The sequence below is a fragment of the Amblyomma mixtum genome, chromosome 2, assembly GCF_055824585.1.
Source record: "Amblyomma mixtum isolate Tamu chromosome 2, ASM5582458v1, whole genome shotgun sequence".
Classification (NCBI taxonomy): domain Eukaryota; kingdom Metazoa; phylum Arthropoda; class Arachnida; order Ixodida; family Ixodidae; genus Amblyomma; species Amblyomma mixtum.
This window is the reverse complement of record NC_143013.1, coordinates 37,175,418-37,183,496: the sequence shown is the minus strand read 5'-3', so window position 1 is coordinate 37,183,496 and position 8,079 is coordinate 37,175,418. Positions and strand designations below refer to the sequence as shown.

At 48.2% G+C, this 8,079-nt stretch overlaps 1 pseudogene; it reads right to left on the bottom strand.

Moving 5' to 3' along the window:
- Positions 1–1,768: 1,768 nt before the first annotated feature.
- LOC149359003 (uncharacterized) lies at positions 1,769–7,068 on the bottom strand (annotated as a pseudogene).
- Between the last annotated feature and the right edge of the window lie 1,011 nt (positions 7,069–8,079).

Here is an 8,079-nt window from a genome sequence, read left to right as displayed (position 1 = left end):
GGGGGGCGGGGGGGTCATATTTGTTTATTCCTTTGTCACAACAGGGCATGCGCCTAATTACTTGCGGTTGCACTGCGTCTTCACCTATTGCAACAAAAAGAGCATCACCTTGTGGTGTTCTTTCAGTTGTGGGAAATTTACAGTCGTGTGAGAAAAATATATTTCTGACTATAAACTTAGCCTTATTTCGTAATGGATCTTTTGGGGATTCATTTATTTCGTTATCTGCCATTCGTCAGGTCTCCCTTTAACACCGGAAACAGCTACAGACAGTGTAGCTATCACCCCGGAGATCATGGGCTGCAACTGGCAATAGTAGAGGGATGAAAGCATGAACCGGAAATAGAGTTTTTACAGAATGCAGGCTCGAAGATTGAAAAAAAAATTAATTGTATTTATTTTATCTTATTTTATTCATATAGGTCGCCGCGGAGGCACGCCTATAGAGGCGATATGGAGGTGTGGCAGCGCCTGACTGAATGGCAAAAACCGGTAAGGAATAGAACATTCCCGTAACATTATTCCTGGCGTAAAAATATTGTAACATTATCTACAGAGAACCCATCCTCATCTATTTTCTGTCCAAAACGAACTTCAACATACTACTTGATTTCTTTAGCTAGCCAGCTACACTTTTGGTTGTAATATGCGCTGAAATGTACCAAACATCCGCAACGCCAAAATTATTAAGGCGGAAGCCTTTAATGCCTCGTCGTTGTAAGCAGAAGTTGTCGACAGAACTGTCGCGCTTTTCAATTGGTCGAAATGGTCGTGACGTCACAGTGCGCGAAGTTTCAAACGGGAGTCTGAGTTTAGTTAATTGCTTAACTTAATTGCCCAATTAGCTTAACTAACCTTCTAGTCATCCCAGATAAATAAATAAACCGAGTAGAAAATTGGTCGAGTTCGGGAATCGAATCCCGGTCTCCGGAGTGCGAGACGAGCACGCTACCACTCCGCCATGCCAGCTCGATAGTTTGGAATGAACAAAGGCGCGTCTAGAGAATACGGTATCTTCGTTCACTCCCATCTTCCTCCCTTCCCGTTACGGCGAGGTTCAGGTGTCCACCGAGATATGCGAGACAGATACATTTCCTTTCCTCACAAACCAATTTACCGACGAGCAAGGCGTAGAACCGAACGGGCGATGGCGTTCTATGGACTGTATCAAGAGTTAAAAAGACACAGGCTCTGGTTGCAGCAAGGTGCTACGCCGACCCACGAAATGTGCCCCCGGCGGTTTATTTCGGGCCTTTTATCAAGACCACGGAACGAAAGGAGGGAAAGGGATTGGGAGGAGGAAAGGGGCAAGTTTCTTTGATAAACTGCTGATAAACTGCAATCTGATACATCTTCGCTTCCCAATAAAAAATCTATGAAACTTGGTGAAAGTTGCTGTCATAATGAAGCCTGCGAGGCTCCGCACGTTGCCTGGTTGATCTTCGTAGGCTTGGCGAGTTGGCTGAATGATCTGTGCCAGGCGTCGGAGTAGTGTGATCCACCGTACTTGGTCTAGGCCTTCGCGATTGTTGAGGGCTGGCTGCATCCCGGCTTGATCCGTGAATTACGGGTGTCGGATCCACCATATGTTGTTGGTCCGTGTCCGCGTGTCCCCCACGGCTGTCGATAATCTGGTCTTCACTTCCTTGAGACCGTTTTGCAGGGCTGCCGACGTTTTCGGGAATGGGTAGTAGGTGTTGCCTGTTCCGTCTCAGGAGCCGCTGGTCCTCCGTTTCCACCACGTACGACCTCGGTGCTGCTTTCCCGACTACCGTCGCCGTGCGTGCCCAGTTGTCGCCTTGGACACGAACTGAAATTCCTTCCTTGAGTGGTGACAGTACCTTGCCTACCGAGGGCTGCCGATGCTTGAGCACTGAGACATTTGGCTGCTCGTTGCACAGATGCAGGGAGCTACGGAGGTGCCTGCCTTGTAGCAGTGCGCCAGGAGAACGGCCATCTTCCAGGGGAGAAGAGCGATACGGTAACAGACCCAACCAAAAGCCACTGCGCGACTCATTGGTCTTCTTCAGGATGCGCTTGACTATTTGAACCCCCTTTTCCGCTAACCCATTAGACCTCGGGAATTCAGGACTCGACGTGATGTGATGAAAGTCATACTTTTGCTCAAAAAGACGAAACTCTCTCGATGCGAACTGGGGCCCATTGTCTGTCCAAACTTCTACAGGGATGCCGTGGCGCGAGAAAATAGATATTTTCCCTATGACCTCTTTTGCCGTTGAGCCTCTTAGCTGTTCCACTTCAGGGAAATTCGAGTGGGCGTCATATACTACCACACAGGAGGCGCCTCCGAACTGAAAGAGGTCAATTCCTACGCGATGCCACGGCCTATCGGGGGTAGGCTGCATGAGGAGAGGTTCACTCTGCTGCTTGTATGCATACTTTTGGCAAGTACCACACCCCCGAACGAGCGCATCAATAGCACTGTTCAGCCCAGGCCAGAATACCAATCTCCGTGCTCTGGCCTTGCATTTGTTCAATCCGAGGTGCCCCTCGTGAACTCGTTGAAGGATTTCTTCTCTCATAGCTTTAGGTATGACGACTTTACAGCCCTTCAGCAGTATTCCGTCCACCACAGACAGCTCTCCTGCAAATGGCTTGAGCTCACCATCGATGGCCGCACCCTGCGAAATTCGCTTTCTCACCTCGCTTAAGTACGGGTCTTTGCTGCACTCCTTTTCCAGCCGCACTTTCATGCTACGATGCTTTCATGCTTACGATGCTAGAAACGACCTGCATTGCATGCACGTCGCCGTTTTTTTCATGACGCACTCGACAACTGGGTTGCCACCGGTGCACACGACAGCATATCCGCCAGCAACAAGTCCTGGCCAGGCACGAACTGCAAAGTATAGTCATACTGTAGAAGCCTAATAAAAAAACGCTGCAATCGTGGTGGCATGTCTCCAATGCTCTTCTGTGAAATGGCAAGCAGGGGTCTATGGTCAGGTTCGATCGCGATCTTTCGGCCATAAACAAAATGGTGGAACTTTTCGCATGCGAACACTATCCCAAGCGTTTCCTTTTCAATTTGAGAGTAGCGTGTTTCGCAATCTGTTAGGGTCCTAGATGCGTACGTCACTGGGCGCCAGTCACCGCCATGTCGTTGAAGTAGCGCAGCGCCTAAACCAGTCCCCGAAGCGTCCGCCGTAATCTTTGTTTCTTTCGCTTCGTCAAAAAAGAGCGAGTAACGGAGGGCTTGTTAATGCATTGCAGATCTCTGCCCACTCCCGCTCATGCGCGGCCGTCCATTCAAACATGACGTTTTCTTTTACGAGGCTCCGCAGCAGGACTGTCTTATCACTAGAGACCGGATTTAAGGCAAATGCCTATTTTTTTCAACGCTTCGTAGGCGCACCATTTTTACATATGAGCACGAATTAGGTGTTGACAATATGTTTAATACTGTTTTTATAGTGCCTATAAATGCCTATTTTGGGTGTCAGTGCCTATAAATGCCTATTTCCGACGTCGGTGCCTAAAAATGCCCTATTTTACAGAAAAGGGGCCTTAAATACGCTGTGGTTTTGCTTTCAAATTCTATTTGCTTTCGAATCCATTTCGGTTTTGAGTAGAACACGCACGTGGCAACATGAGATGACCTCGTCAGTTGGCTGTGGTGAACACTGCACTTACGCCGGCTGCGTACACAATACCAACCACGTCAGCCGAAAATATCGAAGCAGCCTTTTTCCTATTTTCTGCCATTTTATCATAGCAGCGTGTTGATGACTTTGGCTGTTAAAGTGGTAGTTGACCAGATGGCACCACATTTCGGAAAGTATACAGAACAAGTTATAGGTTCGTCAAAATAATTCCCAGTTGGTTCCAATTGAAACCAACTGTAAAATGTTCCATAAACCTGCTGGAAACTGTTTAACTGGTTAAAATTTCCACCTGGGTTACCTGCCTTATTTTCGTTCCTTGTGCTCCAGCCGCATGCCATCTTCATCAAATGGCATTTGGCGGTAATCTTGTTGGAGCAGGCCACACTAGAGAGCTGGCAGTCGTGCATGCATACGAAAACGCATTCGTGCACTCAAATCATAGAGTAAATGACTCAATGACTGCTTCCATTGCTTTAACAGTGATTTGGTTGGTTTTGTGGGGTTTAACGTCCCAAAGCGACTAAGGCTATGAGAGACGCCGTAGTGAAGGGCTCCGGAAATTTCGACCACCTGGGGTTCTTTAACGTGCACTGACATCGCACAGTACACGGGCCTCTAGAATTTCTCCTCCAAAGAAATTCTAGCCGCCGCGGCCGGGATCGAACCCGCGTCTTTTGGGTCAGCAGCCGAGCACCATAGCCACTGAGCCACCGCGGCGGCTAACAGTGATTTCTAGATGGATGATGTTTATTTGACCATGGATCCTCGTGGATGTACGTAGGCCCGTGCAAAACTATGATTCTTTTCGACATATTCCGCATCAAGCAGCACTATGTGTAACATTTTCTCGCATCTCGTATTTATGGTTTCCAGACCCTTCTAATGGCAAGCACCATTGATAGTTGCGTGGCTCACACGTGAAGCCACAAACTATAAAACACTGTTTACACAGATTACAACATATTTAATAATGTTGAAGCATCGTGTATGACTGCAATGAATAAGTTCAATTCCTGTGTGAGCGAAGACTGAACTCATTTGTCAGATGCTTTGCATTGACAATGTTTCTATCAATTTCTAAATACATGGCCTCCTGTTAAGGTGCTCATTGTTTCTACTTTTGTACACGACAAGCGAATTGTTTGTTTCGAGGTGTACCAAAGTGTTTTAAAAGGATTGGTAACCGTCCCTTTTGCTCTGCTGAAGCATGTGTATTGTACGAAAAGTTGCGTGACAGCCTTAAAAAAAATGGCTTCTAATGTTCGCACCTTGCTTAAGGTCCGAAATCATTCCTGCTGTGTTTTTGTTTTATTTTACGGCAGATATTGCGCGCTGAAGTTTGGAACTGTGTGCACTTTTGATAAAGTTTACAGTGCCTATTTTTCCCCGTTAGGTGCCTAAAATGCAATTTTAGCCGCCTATTTATGGCGCCTAAAACGTCCTTTTTAGTGCCTAAAAATCCGGCCTCTACTTATCACTAAGGGACGGGACGTACTTTCTGAAGTAGTTAACAACGCCCATCATTCTGCGCACCGCATGCTTATCTCTCGGGGCCGACAGCGACAGGACACTGTCAACTAAGCTGCGACTCGGGCGTACGCCATGCTCACCTATTACGTCGCCCAAAAATTCAATTTCTTTCGGTCCAAAAACACACTTCTGCAGGTTAAATGTCAGCCCCGCTTGTTCTGCCCGCTTCAGTACGGCATGCAAGCGCTCGTTATGCTGCTGCTCACTGTCACCCCACACTAGAATGTCGTCAATGTATATGCGGACGCCTGCCAATCCCTCGAAAATTTCTGTTAACGTTTTTTGAAAAACTTCGCTTGCTGATGAAATTCCAAAGGGAAGACGAAGAAATCGGTAGCGTCCGAATAGCAAACGTGCACACTCGAGATGTAGCTTCGTCCACTGGGATTTGATGGAAGCTTGCGTTCGCATCCAGGCAAGAAAAATACTTCGCACCCGAAAGCTCTGCCTCAATCTCTTCCCTTGTTGGCATGGGGTAGTGCTCGCGCTTTATGTTTTTGTTGATCTCTCTCGGATCTATGCAGACTCGAAGCGCTCCATTCTTTTTACGCGCTATAACCAAAGGACTCACCCATTCTGTGGGTTCATCCACCTTCTTGATGATGGAAGACTTTTCCATGCGCTCCAGCTCTTGTCTGAGAGGCTCCTTGAGAGCCAGAGGTACTCTCCGTGCTGGATGCACGACTGGAACAGCATCCGCTCGTAGAACCAACCGGTACCGCCTTTCGACACAACCCGTGCCCAGGAACAAGTCTGGAAAAACCTTTTCCGGTGCTTGCTTAGTCCACTTCACCGAGTCCACAGCTCTTGGAATTAACCCAAACTGCTGACATGCCTGCAGTCCTAATATGGCCTGGCGGCCTTTCTTCACCACGAAGAACGTCACCGCCTGCGCCACACCGTTCAGAAAAAGAACCTCTGTGTCGAGACCGACATGCTTGATGGCACTGCCATTGTAAGCTTTCAGCACAGCAGTACTTTGTTGGAGGCTCGGAGTTTTCTTGAGACGGCGGTAAACAGTCGCAGGAATTATGTTCGCTTGCGAACCTGTGTCCACCTTGAACCTGATTTCGTGGCCACGTATGTTTCCGCTAACCGTCCATTCTGCACCGGCCCCTTTTTCGATGCCACAAACACCGATATCTAAAAAGTCGAAGCCGTCCTCTGCCTTATCTTCTTGAATCTGATCCATCTGTCGGCTCGGGCGACGCTTGCAGCATACCGCAAAGTGGTTTGGCTTCTTGCAGGCATAGCATGTCTTTCCATACGCCGGGCACTCCTTCTCTGCATGCATTCTGTTGTATTGCCGACAACGAAAAGCTTTCCGCTTCTGCTCAGATTTGTGGGTGTAGTCTACCTGCAGGGTACCTTTCGATCAAACGGCATTCTGCCGCGCTGAAACCTCGGCCGCTTTACACATTTGCTCTGCCTTCTGTAACGTTAGGGCTTTTTCTCGCAGCAATTTTTCCCTCATCTTCGGATCGTTAGTACCAAAAACAACCTGATCTCGTATCATGGATTCTTCCAGCACGCCAAATTCACACAGCTTCGCCTGCTTCTTTAAATGGCGCAGAAATTGCTCAAATGGCTCTCCTTCATCCTGCATACGAAGGCGAAAAACGTGTCTTTCATACACCTCGTTGCCGTCATCAGCACAATACTCCTCAAACTTTCGCAGTACGGTCTGGTAGTCTTCACTACTCTCACCCTGTGCAAAGGAGAAGTTGTTATAGACGTCGAGGGACTCTTCCCCAGCGACACTGAGAAGGATTGCGGTCTTGGCAGCTTCCGTCCTGGGTGGCGTGGTAGGCGTTGCCGTGAAGAAAAGCTCCAGTTTTTGCTTGAACACTTGCCAGTTTCTTCGTAAGTTTCCTGCCAGGTGTAGCAGTTCTGGATGCTTGACAACATCCATTCTGGCGCGGCTTCTATCCCACTTCTGACACCATGTATCAAGAGTTAAAAAGACACAGGCTCTGGTTGCAGCAAGGTGCTACGCCGACCCACGAAATGTGCCCCCGGCGGTTTATTTCGGGCCTTTTATCAAGACCACGGAACGAAAGGAGGGAAAGGGATTGGGAGGAGGAAAGGGGCAAGTTTCTTTGATAAACTGCTGATAAACTGCAATCTGATACATGGACTTCCTGGCAGCTTTCGCGTTTCACTCTTAAAGGCGAAGCCTAACGTCTTAACAACGCATCAGTGACGCGAGCAGCAACACTGCGCTTAAGGCTTCCGCCTCACCGCACTTTAGGTCAACAAAGTGCCCCCCTTAATTTTTTCGCGTAACAAGCAGCGTCATATTAAGGATTTCGTATGGCCCAAGTAAGTGTGGGTTGAGTGTAGAAAAAAGAGGGGGGGGAGGGGGGGGGGGGGGGAAGAATTTTGAATTGCTACCCTGTATGCGTAGAAAAAGACAAACGCCAAAAAAAACGTGCTCGTATATTTGTCTCTTAATTCATACTCACGGCTTCTGCGCTGGATCCCTTAGCTGAGCTTCCGAATTTTTCCACCGATTCAGTTCGTTCAGACCTTCTCCACGCATTTTATCTTAATGTCTGTTTACTCGCGTATTTGGTATAAACTGGGTGCAGCAGGAAAATAGCTGGCTGGGATCAAGAGCGAGTTCCATATGCATGTTCTACCACGCTTCTTCACCGAGGTTAGTTTCTTTGGACGTTGCGATTGGCCGGCGCACACGGTCTTGCCAGTCATAAACAACACCTTCTCTGAGACGACTCTTCATTTATCTGGTCAGAAAAAAAAAAGAATAAAAAACCCCAATTTCGTTCGAAAATATAGCGCGAGGAGAAGGGCGTCACATAAAAGGCCACGGACTGAGCAGTCCGGAGCGATGAGAGCCGCCGTGGTGGCTTAGTGCTTATGGCGCTCGGGTGCTCACCCGAAAGACGCTGGTTGGATCCCG